The 14,784-nt window shown below is 38.6% G+C and overlaps 1 non-coding gene across 1 annotated transcript; it reads left to right on the forward strand.

Annotated features, from left to right (window-relative positions):
• Nucleotides 1-13,484: 13,484 nt before the first annotated feature.
• On the forward strand, nt 13,485-13,592 carry LOC148545307 (small nucleolar RNA R71). Its single transcript, XR_015901231.1, has one exon. It is a non-coding gene; the product is annotated as a small nucleolar RNA R71 (small nucleolar RNA).
• Nucleotides 13,593-14,784: the final 1,192 nt, after the last annotated feature.

A 14,784-nucleotide genomic window follows, 5' to 3' on the forward strand; every position in this document is an offset into this window, starting at 1 on the left:
CGTTTGCCTCAAATGTGAGGTCAAACGTTAGCTTAAGAACACTCTGGAGGAAGAGCCACGATTGCACCAATGTTTGCCTCAAACGTGAGGTCAAACGTTCGCTGAAGATTGCCTTGGAGAAGCTTCAACGTTTGGCTCACGTTTGACCTCAAACGTGAGGTCAAACGCCAATGACAGCAGCTGGCTGGTTCTGCATAACTTACACAAAGACGTTTGAGTCAACGTTTGACCCAAACGTTGACTCAAACGTGAAGCACCAACAATCCAATTTGCACACAGATTTCTCCTAAAAGACCAAGAGCGATCAACTGGATCCATTCTTTCTCAAATCCAAAGCAAGCTAAGCCCATTACCATCACTCAAAGGCACAAGAGATAGTTAAAATAGAAATTTTATTTAATTGTAATTTGTTTTTAATTTCAATTTCATTTTCATTTTTATTTTGTAAAGCCTATATAAGGCATCATTTTCATCTTTGTTATAGAGGCTAGCTCTACTAGAGAGCAGTGGTAGTAGGAGCTCTCTTATTTTCTTTTTTGAATTTGATTTTTGGGAATTGGGAAGGAGAATTGATCTCTCTTCTTCCTTGTTCTTGCTTCTGCACTCTCCACTTCTTGTCTTGGATTTTGGGTGGAGAATTGAAGAAATTCTGTTTCAATCTCACCTTGAGATCTCCTTCTGATTAGTTGTCGACATAATTCAAGGAATTTTGATTTGGGATTTGAATTCTCTTTACTGCTTTCATTTTCTACTTCTTCTGCAATTTATTCTTTTACTTTTCTGCAATTATTCTCTTGTTGGATCAAGGAAGGACTTGAGATCTAGACTTGTTTTTTAGTCTCCTCCACCCCTGAGATCCTCAACTTCCCTTTAACTATTGCAATTAAGCTGCATTTTACTTTCTGTTTGGTTCCTCAATTCAGTCTACATTAAGCTTGCTGCAAATCTCATTTACATTTCCTGCACAATTTTAAATTCCTCTGCAATTACTCTAAAATCCTGATTCACTGCAATTTTGCTTCTCTGTTTACATTGCTCTCAATTTACTTTCCTACAATTTAAGCTTTCTGCAAGGGTTCTAAGCCTTGATCTATTGCTTCCTTTAATTTCCAGCACCCAGCCCCCCTTTACATTTGATGCAATTTACATTTCTTGTCATTTAAGATTCTTGCAATTTACATTTCTTGCTCTTTAAGTTTCAATACAATTTACTTTCTGCAACTTTAAATTCTCTGCACTTTACATTCTGTTCTCAAATTTTCACACAATTCACTCAATGTTAGCTTGACTAAACTAATCACCCACTAAAGTTGCTTGATCCATCAATCCCTGTGGGATCGACCTCACTCTAAGTGAGTTTTACTACTTGATGCGACCCGGTATACTTACCGATGAGTTTTAGGTGTTGGAATTCGGTTCCAACACATCAAGTTTTTGGCGCCGTTACCGGGGATTAATTTAGATCAACAATAATTAAGTGGGTGAGAAGTCTAGATCAAGCATTTTCTTTATTTTTGTTTTCTGTTTTAGATTGAAACCAAGGTGTTTGAGTTTTTGCCTCACTAAGAAATTCTCATCTCTGATATGAGCAATTTCAATTTTCAATGGTGTTGTGTTTTCCAAAATTCAAATGGAGTTCAACTCATCTTATGATCAAATAAATTTTATGGGATATTACCCACCATCACCAATCTCTAATGGTGGCTAGGAATATCACCAAGAAAATACAAATTCTAAGCACTCCAATCCATGGAGATTTGCTTCAGAGACACAAGATGAGCAGGAGAATCATATGGGATACCAACCACCACCACAAAATCATTCATATTATTATCCTCATGGTAGATGGGAGTATCATCAAAGAATGAAAGAGCATCCACCCTCACTTCCCAGTTGCTCATTTGAAAGTTCTTCATCACTTGATTATGCCTCAACACAAAGTTTCCTCCAAAATCCATACACGTCATCCCACCAATCACACAACTCATTCCACACCCCTCAACACAACTTCACCACAACAAGCCAATGCCAAGCCATTGAAATACACAGACAACTCGTGAAAAGACACACACAACCCCAATCCTAGAAAGAAATCCTCTTCAAGAAGATGAATAGGCCCTTAGAGCAAACAAGGAGGACCTTAGAACCATTAAACAGAGAGGATGAAGACCAATTTGTAGGTGAGAAAGTGGAAAAGCAAGATGAGGAAGCCTCTGTGTCAAGTGAAATTTCAATGGAAAAGCAGGTTATGGAGGTGTTTGAACCTGTGGCTTCATATTCACAGAAGCTAATTGAGGTGATAGAGGAACATGAGACTTCACTCCCAAAAGACTTAATGGAAGATCATGTAAAAGAAGAGGAGGAAGCCAATCAAGAGAAGTCACACTCAACTGAAGCAGAGAAGTGCAAAGAGGAAAAGCTCATGGAACCACCAATGTAAAAAGCTCTTGATGAAGAAATCACTCCAACAATCACACAACCACCAAGACTTGGACTCAAGGAAGTGAAGGCAATTAACAAAAGCACCGAGAAGAGGATTGTGACCAAGCTACAAAGGACAATATTCATGAAGAAGAGAAGGTCAACTACAAGCAATCCTCCCCCTGATTCAGCAAGCAAGCTTAATCAAGTCATTAACAAAAGAAAGCTTGCTAAGGAGAGACCAAGACAGGGGGCAATATATGAATCTTCTCCTCCCTTGAGGTCATTCCTCTTAACAAACTGGAAGAAGAGGAAGAAAGTGAAGAACAACATGCCAACAGTAGGTATAATTTCTCTTCTCTGCTTTGTTTTCTTTCTTTGCTTTGTTTAAATTCAATAAATTGGCATATGGTTACATTCTAAGTTTGGTGTTGCCATGCAACACTTTGTTTTCAATCCCCCTGGATGATTGCATCAATTTTAAAGTGTCACACTAAGATTCTAAGTTTGGTGTGCCACTTAATTTTATATGCAAGTCATCCAGCAGCACCACTTGTTTGCATAATCACAATACCTCTATAGTTTTATTTTTCTCTTTTGATTTAACACTTTTTCATTCTACTTGCTTTAGTTATTTTTCTGTTTTTAAATGCTTTCCTCTAGTTTGCTTATTAACTGTCTTTGTTAGTACATCACCAAGAGATCCTTATTCATGACAGATTCTTGGCTTGGTGATTGTACTTAACAAATAACAGTTTCATTTGCTTAGTTTTAATTCAAATAAATTGACATATGATTGCATTCTAAGTTTGTTGTTGCTATGCAACAAAATTTGGTTCCAATCCTTACTAGATACTTGCATCAATTCCAAGTGAAAGTGTCACACTAAGTTTGGTGTGCCACTTATTCTTTATGCAAAGTATTGTGCACACCTTCTTATGCTTGCAATCACAATGTTTCTGTTTCTCTGTGTCTTGATGGTTACTCTTAATTTCGCTTGCTTAAAACACATGTGCTACTAATGTTTCATTATGTAAGACCATCATGATCCATCTTAGCCCATAGCCATTGTTCTAAATTATTGCTTGAGGATGAGCAAGCATTTTGAGTTTGGCAAGGAAAAGGGAAGAATAAGAGGAAAATGACAACAATAGAGAAGATGAACTACAAGGTTGTAAAGTTCCTTTTCCTTTCATTTATTTTCAGCACTTTAAATTGCATGATTGTCTGTATCTCCTCTGTATGCATGTGTGTTATGAATAAGCATGGTTTGATTACCGATTTCTAACATGTTGTTGTGCCATTATGACTACCAATTTGAGTTTTGTGAGTTCAAAAGCAATAAAGCATCATGATCATAAACAAACAAGGAATTAAAGAAGAATTTAGCATGTGCATACAAGCATTGGAAGGCTAGTATGGTTGATTGTTGCTCAATTGCATTAGATTTTATTTCATTGAAGTTTTCATCTAGGACATTTTGTGAAATCTTTTGAAATCATGAAAACCTTGAAGAAGCAATTGCAAATTAAGACACGAAAAGCAAAAGGGAAAGAATGAGAAAGCTGAAGGCTCTGAGTACCAATGATAATTAATTTGTTAAGTACTTGTGGTGTTTATGTATCAAGCAAAAAGCTTGAAAACAAAACCTTTAGAGTCAAGGTTAGGCTCAAAGTGCAAAAAGCACTCCCTCAAAGCTCAAGGCTCTAAGTATCAATAATTAGAGAGTAAAGAAAAGAAACAAATGAACTTAAAGAAGTCCTCTAATTAAATGCTTGTGGTGCTTATGTATCAAGTGGTAAAACTTGAAAACAAAGCATTTAGAGTCGTAGCTTTGTTATCAACTCATGGGGCAAAGCACCCAAAAGGAGAAGCTAATAAGAAAATCAAAAGCTTGTTTCAAGGAAAAATTATAAGAAAAAGATTTCATAAATTGAGCTAGATAGAAGCATCAATCATTTACATTTCTTTTGTGATTGTAGCTTGCATTGAAAACTAGCTTACCATGAACATTGAGTTGCTATTCTTCTTACCTTGGATTGTCAATTTTTATTACATGATTCTTTTCTTGCTTGGGGACAAGCAAGGTTTAAGTTGGTGTTGTGATGACATGTCACCATGTCATGTTTTTCTATGCTTTTTCATACAAAAAATTGATAATTAGTGCTAAAATATTACATTCTTTTGTGCTTAAATGGTATATTTTCTTGATCTTTTGATTTGATAAATTTTGTAGGAAATAAGAAGAAAAAGAAGCAAAAGAGCACAAAATAAGCTAAAAAGAAGAAAATAGGAATTTTGGACACACTTTGAAGTTGAGCACGCTTTGGAGCCTTAGGCCACGCTTTTAAAAGCGTGGCCTATGACCATGAAACCATGGCATGTATTAATGCCTTATGCATGCATGGCGTTGCATGAATGAACACTAGCATTCACCAATTGGCTAATAAGGCCGAAGAATGCTTGCAAGTAATATTACATCAATCCTTTGACAATGCATTAATGAAAGCATGCATTTAATTATTAATATGGATGCATGAATTAATAACCAAGGCTTGCATCGTATTTAGAATGAATTGAATGAAAGCACAGCATGCATTTTCATTCCACTAATGCCATTGGGTTATTAAAGCATGCATTTCATTATCAATGCCACTAAAGCCATCATGCTTTAACGTAATGCATTAAATTAATGAAAGCATGCATTAAAGCTAAGCCAATGAAAGCAAAGGAAGCAAGCATTTCATGAACCAAGCGCTACAATGTGACAAGGAAAAAAGGCTTGGAAGAGCTCAACGTTTGCACCAACGTTTGCCTCAAACGTGAGGTCAAACGTTGGCTAAGAAATATCCTGGGAGGAGCTCAACGTTTGCGCCAACGTTTGCCTCAAACGTGAGGTCAAACGTTGGCTTAAGAACACCCTAGAAGAGGAGCCACGTTTGCACCAAAGTTTGCCTCAAACGTGAGGTCAAACGTTGGCTGAAGATTGCCTTGGAGAAGCTTCAACGTTTGCGCCCACGTTTGACCTCAAATGTGATGTCAAACGCCAATGACAGCAGCTGGCTGGTTCTGCATAACTTACAGAAAGACGTTTGAGTCAACGTTTGACCTAAACCTTGACTCAAACGTGAAGCACCAACAATCCAATTTGCACACAGATTTCTCCTAAAAGACCAAGAGAGATCAACTGGATCCATTCTTCCTCAAATCCAAAGCAAGCTAAACCCATTACCATCACTCAAAGGCACAAGAGATAGTTAAAATAGGAATTTTATTTAATTGTAATTTGTTTTTAATTTCAATTTCATTTTCATTTTTATTTTGTAAAGCCTATATAAGGCATCATTTTCATCTTTGTTAAGGAGGCTAGCTCTACTAGAGAGCAGTGGTAGTAGGAGCTCTCTTATTTTCTTTTTTGAATTTGATTTTTGGGAATTGGGAAGGAGAATTGATCTCTCTTCTTCCTTGTTCTTGCTTCTGCACTCTCCACTTCTTGTCTTGGATTTTGGGTGGAGAATTGAAGAAATTCTGTTTCAATCTCACCTTGAGATCTCCTTCTGATTAGTTGTCGGCATAATTCAAGGAATTTTGATTTGGGATTTGAATTCTCTTTACTGCTTTCATTTTCTACTTCTTCTGCAATTTATTCTTTTACTTTTCTGCAATTATTCTCTTGTTGGATCAAGGAAGGACTTGAGATCTAGACTTGTTTTTTAGTCTCCTCCACCACTGAGATCCTCAACTTCCCATTAACTATTGCAATCAAGCTGCATTTTACTTTCTGTTTGGTTCCTCAATTCAGTTTACATTAAGCTTTCTGCAAATCTCATTTACATTTCCTGCACAATTTTAAATTCCTCTGCAATTGCTCTAAAATCCTGATTCACTGCAATTTTGCTTCTCTGTTTACATTGCTCTCAATTTACTTTCCTGCAATTTAAGCTTTCTACAAGGGTTCTAAGCCTTGATCTATTGCTTCCTTTAATTTCCAGCACCTAACCCCCATTTACATTTGATGCAATTTATATTTCTTGTCATTTAAGATTCTTGCAATTTACATTTCTTGCTCTTTAAGTTTCAATGCAATTTACTTTCTGCAACTTTAAATTCTCTGCACTTTACATTCTGTTCTCAAATTTTCACACAATTCACTCAATGTTAGCTTGACTAAACTAATCATCCACTAAAGTTGCTTGATCCATCAATCCCTGTGGGATCGACCTCACTCTAAGTGAGTTTTACTACTTGATGTGACCCGGTATACTTGTCGTTGAGTTTAGGTGTTGGAAATTTTGTTTCCAACAAATCAATAAGCAGATAGCCAAATAGATACAAAGCACTCAAAGCAAACCATATTCATGAAGTGAACCAAAGAAAGGAGATTTCTTGGAATGCAAGCCAAATCTCAAACCAAGAATTCAAACCATATTTTGCACATTACTTGTTCATCAAGCTTAGGAAACACCATATCCAAAATAATGATAAAAAGACTTAGGTTGAAAACCAAAAGAAGTTAGTTGGTTAAACAAGTCAAAGTTAGAGATCAGTTTGAAAATCAGTGATATGGTGGTTACTAGTTCAATTCAAAAGAGAATGTACAAAATAAGAATATAAGCACGTTCATGGTGCACGAAATTGTGATCATCAATGGCGCCATCAACATGGTACGCACAATTGTAATCTCAACTCTTTATCACAACTTCGCACAACTAACCAGCAAGTGCACTGGGTCGTCCAAGTAATAAACCTTACGCGAGTAAGGGTCGATCCCACGGAGATTGTTGGTATGAAGCAAGTTATGGTCATCTTGTAAATCTCAGTCAGGCGGATTCAAATGGTTATGGATGATGAATGATTAAAAGATTAATAAAACATAAAATAAAGATAAAGATACTTATATAATTCATTGGTGAGAATTTCAGATAAGCGTATGAAGATGCTTTGTCCCTTCCGTCTCTCTGCTTTCCTACTATCTTCATCCAATCCTTCTTACTCCTTTCCATGGCAAGCTGTATGTTGGGCATCACCGTTGTCAGTGGCTACAATCCCGTCCTCTCAGTGAAAATGTTCAACGCACTCTGTCACAGCACGGCTATTCATCTGTCGGTTCTCGATCATGTCGGAATAGAATCCAGTGATTCTTTTGCGTCTGTCACTAATGCCCCACAATCACGAGTTTGAAGCTCGTCACAGTCATTTAATCCTTGAATCCTACTCGGAATACCACAGACAAGGTTTAGACTTTCCGGATTCTCAAGAATGCCGCCATCAATTCTAGCTTATACCACGAAGATCCTGATTAAGGAATCCAAGAGATAAACACTCAATCGAAGGTAGAACGGAGGTGGTTGTCAGGCACACGTTCGTAGGTGAGAATGATGATGAGTGTCACGGATCATCATATTCATCAAGTTGAAGAGCAAGTGATATCTTAGAACAAGAACAAGTTGAATTGAATAGAAGAACAATAGTAATTGCATTGATACTCGAGGTACAGCAGAGCTCCACACCTTAATCTATGGTGTGTAGAAACTCCACCGTTGAAAATACATAAGAACAAGGTCTAGGCATGGCCATGAGGCCAGCCCCAAAATGTGATCTAAGGTAGCATAGAACTACTCAAAGATTAGCCTACAAATACAATAGCAAAAGGTCCTATTTATAGAGAACTAGTAGCTTAAGATTTACAAAAATGAGTAAATGACGTAAATATCCACTTCCGGGCCCACTTGGTGTGTGCTTGGGCTGAGCATTGAAGCATTTTCGTGTAGAAACTTATCTTGGAGTTGAACGCCAGCTTTCGTGCCAGTTTGGGCGTTTAACTCCCACTTTGGTGCCAGTTCCGGTGTTTAACGCTGTGAATTCTGATGCTGACTTTGAACGCCGGTTTGGGCCATCAAATCTCGGGCAAAGTATGGACTATTATATATTGCTGGAAAGCCCTGGATGTCTACTTTCCAACGCAATTGAGATCGTGCCAATTGGGTCTCTGTAGCTCCAGAAAATCCACTTCGAGTGCAGGGAGGTCAGAATCCAACAGCATCTGCAGTTCTTTTAAGCCTCTGAATCAGATTTTTGCTCAGGTCCCTCAATTTCAGCCAGAAAATACCTGAAATCACAGAAAAACACACAAACTCATAGTAAAGTCTAGAAAAGTGAATTTTAAATAAAAACTAATAAAAATATAATAAAAACTAGCTAAAACATACTAAAAACATACTAAAAACAATGCCAAAAAGCGTATAAATTATCCGCTCATCACAACACCAAACTTAAATTGTTGATTGTCCCCAAGCAACTGAAAATCAAATAGGATAAAAAAGAAGAGAATATACAATGAATTCCAAAAACATCTATGAAGATCAGTATTAATTAGATGAGCGGGGCTTTTAGCTTTTTGCTTCTGAATAGTTTTGGCATCTCACTTTATCCTTCGAAGTTCAGAATGATTGGCATCTATAGGAACTCAGAATCCAGATAGTGTTATTAATTCTCCTAGTTAAGAATGTTGATTCTTGAACACAGCTACTTTATGAGTCTTGGCCGTGGCCCTAAGCACTTTGTTTTCCAGTATTACCACCGGATACATAAATGCCACAGACACAACTGGGTGAACCTTTTCAAATTGTGACTTAGCTTTGCTAAAGTCCCCAATTAGAGATGTCCAGGGTTCTTAAGCACACTCTTCTTTTTTTTGCTTTGGACCTCGACTTTAACCGCTCAGTCTCAAGTTTTCACTTGACACCTTCACGCCACAAGCACATGGTTAGGGACAGCTTGGTTTAGCCGCTTAGGCCAGGATTTTATTCCTGTGGGCCCTCCTATCTACTGATGCTCAAAGCCTTGGATCCTTTTTATCACCCTTGCCTTTTAGTTTTAAGGGGTATTGGCTTTTTCTGCTTTCTTTTTCTTTCTCTTTCTCTTTCTTTTTTTTTTCTGCAAGCTTTTCACTGCTTTTTCTTGCTTCAAGAATCAATTTTATGATTTTTCAGATCATCAAATAACATTTCTCCTTTTCCTTTCATTCTTTCAAGAGCCAATAATTTTAACATTCATGAACAATCAAATTCAAAAATATGCACTGTTCATGCATTCATTCAGAAGAACAATAGTATTGCCCCCACATCAAAATAATTAAACTGTTTTAAAATTCGAAATTCATGTACTTCTTTTTCTTTTTCAAATAAAAACATTTTTCATTTAAGAAAGGTGATGGATTTATTTTCATGGCTTTAAGGCATAGACACTTAGACACTAATGATCATGTAATAAAGACACAAACATAAATAAACATAGAGCACAATTTTCGAAAAACAGAAAATAAAGAACAAGGAAATTAAAGAACGGGTCCACCTTAGTGATGGCGGCTTGTTCTTCCTCTTGAAGATCTTATGGAGTACTTGAGCTCCTCAATGTCTCTTCCTTGCCTTTGTTGCTCCTCTCTCATGATTCTTTGATCTTCTCTAATTTCATGGAGGAGGATGGAATGTTCTTGGTGCTCCACCCTTAGTTGTCCCATGTTGGAACTCAATTCTCCTAGGGAGGTATTGATTTGCTCCCAATAGTTTTGTGGGGGAAAGTGCATCCCTTGAGGCATCTCAGGGATTTCATGATGAGGAATTTCCTCATGCTCATGTCCATGAGTGGGATCTCTTGTTTGCTCCATCCTTTTCTTAGTGATGGGCTTGTCCTCATCAATGAGGATGTCTCCCTCTATGTTAATTCCAACTGAATTACAGAGGTGACAAATGAGATGAGGGAAGGCTAACCTTGCCGAGGTAGAGGACTTGTCCGCCACCTTATAGAGTTCTTGGGATATAACCTCATGAACTTCTACTTCCTCTCCAATCATGATGCTATGAATCATGATGGCCCGGTCTATAGTAGCTTCAGACCGGTTGCTAGTGGGAATGATTGAACGTTGGATAAACTCCAACCATCCCCTAGCCACGGGCTTGAGGTCATGCCTTCTTAAGTGAACCGGATTTCCTCTTGAATCTCTCTTCCATTGAGCGCCCTCTTCACAAATGTCTATGAGGACTTGGTTCAACCTTTGATCAAAGTTGACCCTTCTAGTGTAGGGGTGTTCATCTCCTTGCATCATGGACAAGTTGAATGCCAATCTTACATTTTCCGGACTAAAATCTAAGCGTTTCCTCCAAACCATTGTAAGGTAATTCTTTGGGTCCGGGTTCACACTTTGATCATGGTTATTGGTGATCCATGCATTGGCATAGAACTCTTGAACCATTAAGATCCCGACTTGTTGAATGGGGTTGGTGAGAACTTCCCAACCTCTTCTTCGGATCTCATGTCGGATCTTCGGATATTCACTCTTTTTGAGTTTAAAAGGACCTCGGGGATCACCTTCTTCATGGCCACAACTTCATAGAAGTGGTCTTGATGCACCCTTGAGAGAAATCTCTCCATCTCCCATGACTCGGAGGTGGAAGCTTTTGCCTTCCCTTTCCTCTTTCTAGAGGTTTCTCCGGCCTTAGGTGCCATAAATGGTTATGGAAAAATAAAAAGCAACGCTTTTACCACACCAAACTTAGAAGGTTTGCTCGTCCTCGAGCAAAAGAAGAAAGAAAAGAGTAGAAGAAGAAGAAGAATGGAGGAGATGGAGGAGGCTTTGTGGTTCGGCCAAGGGGGAGAAGTGGTGTTGAGGTTGTGTGAAAATGAAGGAGTGAAGATGGGGTTATATAGGAGTTGAGAGGGGTGTAGGGTTCGGCTAGTATGGGTGGGTTTGGGAGGGAAAGTAGTTTGAATTTGGATGGTGAGGTAGGTGGGGTTTTATGTAGGATGGATGTGAGTGGTAAAGAGAATGGTGGGATTTGATAGGTGAGGGGTTTTTTGGGGAAGAGGTATTGAGGTGATTGGTGAATGGGTAAAGAAGAGAGAGAGTGGTGGGGTAGGTGGGGATCCTGTGGGGTCCACAGATCCTGAGGTGTCAAGGATAGCTCATCCCTGCACCGAGTGGCGTGCAAAATGCCCTTTCTGCCAATTCTGGCATTAAACGCCGGGCTGCTGCTCTTTTCTGGTGTTTAACGCCAGCTCCTTGCCCATTCCTGGCGTTAAACGCCAGTCTGGTGCCCCTTTCTGGCGTTAAACGCCCAGAATGGTGCCAGACTGGGCGTTAAACGTCCATTTGCTGCCCTTACTGGCGTTTAAACGCCAGCAAGCTTTTTCTCCAGGGTGTGCTATTTTTTTCTCTGTTTTTGCTTTTTCAATTGTTTTTGTGACTTCACATGATCATCAACCTATAGAAAACATAAAATAACAATGGAAAATAAATAGATATAATAGAATTGGGTTGCCTCCCAACAAGTGCTTCTTTAATGTCAGTAGCTTGACAGTGGGCTCTCATGGAGCCTCACAGATGTTCAGAGCAATGTTGGAACCTCCCAACACCAAACTTAGAGTTTGAATGTGGGGGTTCAACACCAAACTTAGAGTTTGGTTGTGGCCTCCCAACACCAAACTTAGAGTTTGACTGTGGGGGCTCTGTTTGACTCTGTTTTGAGAGAAGCTCTTCATGCTTCCTCTCCATGGTTACAGAGGGATATCCTTGAGCCTTAAACACAAGGGAGTCTTCATTCACTTGAATGATTAATTCTCCTCTGTCAACATCAATCACAGCCTTTGCTGTGGCTAGGAAGGGTCTGCCAAGGATGATGGATTCATCCATGCACTTCCCAGTCTCTAGGACTATGAAATCAGCAGGGATGTAGTGGTCTTTAACCTTTACCAAGACATCCTCTACAAGTCCATAAGCCTATTTTCTTGAATTGTCTGCCATCTCTAGTGAGATTCTTGCAGCTTGTACCTCAAAGATCCCTAGCTTCTCCATTACAGAGAGAGGCATGAGGTTTACACTTGACCCTAGGTCACACAGAGCCTTCTCAAAGGTCATGGTGCCTATCGTACAAGGTATTGAGAACTTTCCAGGATCCTGTCTCTTTTGAGGTAATCTCTGCCTAGTCAAGTCATCCAGTTCTTTGGTGAGCAAAGGGGGTTCATCCTCCCAAGTCTCATTACCAAATAACTTGTCATTTAGCTTTATGATTGCTCCAAGGTACTTAGCAACTTGCTCTTCAGTAACATCTTCATCCTCTTCAGAGGAAGGGTACTCATCAGAGCTCATGAATGGCAGAAGTAAATCCAATGGAATCTCTATGGTCTCAGTGTGAGCCTCAGAGATCCCATGGTTCCTCATTAGGGAACTCATTAGAGGCCAGTGGATGTCCATTGAGGTCTTCCTCAATGGCGATCACTGCCTCTTCTTCCTCTCCAAATTCGGCCATGTTGATGGCTTTGCACTCTCCTTTTGGATTTTCTTCTGTATTGCTTGGAAGAGCACTAGGAAGGAGTTCAGTAACTTTCTTACTCAGCTGACCCACTTGTGCCTCCAAGTTTCTAATGGAGGACCTTGTTTCAGTCATGAAACTTTGAGTGGTTTTAATCAGATCAGAAACTATAGTTGCTAAGTCAGAGTGGCTCTGCTTAGAATTCTCTGTCTGTTGCTGAGAAGATGATGGAAAAGGCTTGCCATTGCTAAACCTGTTTCTTCCACCATTATTGTTGTTGAAACCTTGTTGAGGTCTCTGTTGGTCCTTCCATGAGAGATTTGGATGGTTTCTCTATGAAGGATTGTAGGTGTTTCCATAGGGTTCACCCATGCAATTCACCTCTTCCATTGATGGGTTCTCAGGATCATAGGCTTCTTCTTCAGATGAAGCGTCCTTAGTACTGCCTGGTGCAGCTTACATTCCAGACAGACTTTGAGAAATCATATTGACTTGCTGAGTCAATATTTTGTTCTGAGCCAATATGGCATTCAGAGTATCAATCTCAAGAACTCCTTTCTTCTGATTTGTCCCATTATTCACAGGGTTCCTTTCAGAAGTGTACATGAATTGGTTATTTTCAACCATTTCAATGAGTTTCTGAGCTTCTGCAGGCGTCTTCTTCAGATGAAGAGATCCTCCAGCAGAGCTGTCCAATGACATCTTGGACAATTCAGACAGACCATCATAGAAGATACCTATGATGCTCCATTCAGAAAGCATGTCAGAAGGACACTTTCTGATCAATTGTTTGTATCTTTCCCAAGCTTCATAGAGGGATTCACCTTCCTTCTGTCTGAAGGTTTGGACTTCCACTCTAAGCTTGCTCAATTTTTGAGGTGGAAAGAACTTTACCAAGAAGGCATTGACTAGCTTTTCCCAAGAGTTCAGGCTTTCTTTAGGTTGTGAGTCCAACCATATCCTAGCTCTGTCTCTTACAGCAAAAGGGAATAGCATAAGTTTGTAGACCTCAGGGTCAACCCCATTGGTCTTGACAGTGTCACAGATTTGCAAGAATTCAGCTAAAAACTGATGAGGATCTTCCAATGGAAGTCCATAAAACTTGCAGTTCTGTTGCATTAGAGAAACTAATTGAGGCTTCAGCTCAAAGTTCTTTGCTCCAATGGCAGGGATTGAGATGATTCTCCCATAGAAGTCGGGAGTAGGTGCAGTAAAGTCACCAAGCACCTTCCTTGCATTGTTGGCATTGTTGTTGTTTTTGGCTGCCATATCTTCTTCTAGTTTGAAAATTTTTGTTAGGTCCTCTTCAGAGAGTTGTGCCTTAGCTTCTCTTAGCTTTCGCTTCAAGGTCCTTTCAGGTTCAGGGTCAGCCTCAACAAGAATGCCTATGTCTTTGCTCCTGCTCATATGAAAGAGAAGAGAACAAGAAAGTATGGAATCCTCTATGTCACAGTATAGAGATTCCTTGAGGTGTCATAGGAAAAGAAGAATAGAAGGAGGAGGTAGAAGGAGAGGAATTCGAACTTATCAAGAGGGATAGAGTTCGAATTATTGATAGTGGAGGAGTGTTAGTCCTTAAATAGAAGGATGTGAAAAGAGGGAAAGAATTTTCGAAAATTAATTAAAAGATTTTAAAAAGATATTTGAAAATTTGATTGAGATTTTCGAAAACTAAGATTGGGAAAGAAATAAAGTAATTTTTGAAAAAGATTTTGAAATTAGAAAACAAAAAGATATGATTGAAAACTATTTTGAAAAAGATGTAATTAAGAAGATATGATTGAAAAGGTGTGGTTTTAAAAAAGATATGATTGAAAAGATATGATTGAAAAACAATTTTAAAAAAAGATTTGATTTTTAAAATTAATGACTTGGCTAACAAGAAATTTAAAAGATATGATTCAGACATTAAACCTTTCTTAACAGAAAAGGCAACACACTTGAAAGTTTTGAATCAAATCATTAATTGTTAGCAAGTATTTTTGAAAATGGAAAGAAATTGATTTTGAAAATATATGATTGAAAAGATATGATTTGAAAAAGATTTGATTTTGAA

The sequence above is a fragment of the Arachis ipaensis genome, chromosome B9 (assembly GCF_059453495.1).
Source record: "Arachis ipaensis isolate K30076 ecotype BB chromosome B9, ASM5945349v1, whole genome shotgun sequence".
Lineage (NCBI taxonomy): Eukaryota > Viridiplantae > Streptophyta > Magnoliopsida > Fabales > Fabaceae > Arachis > Arachis ipaensis.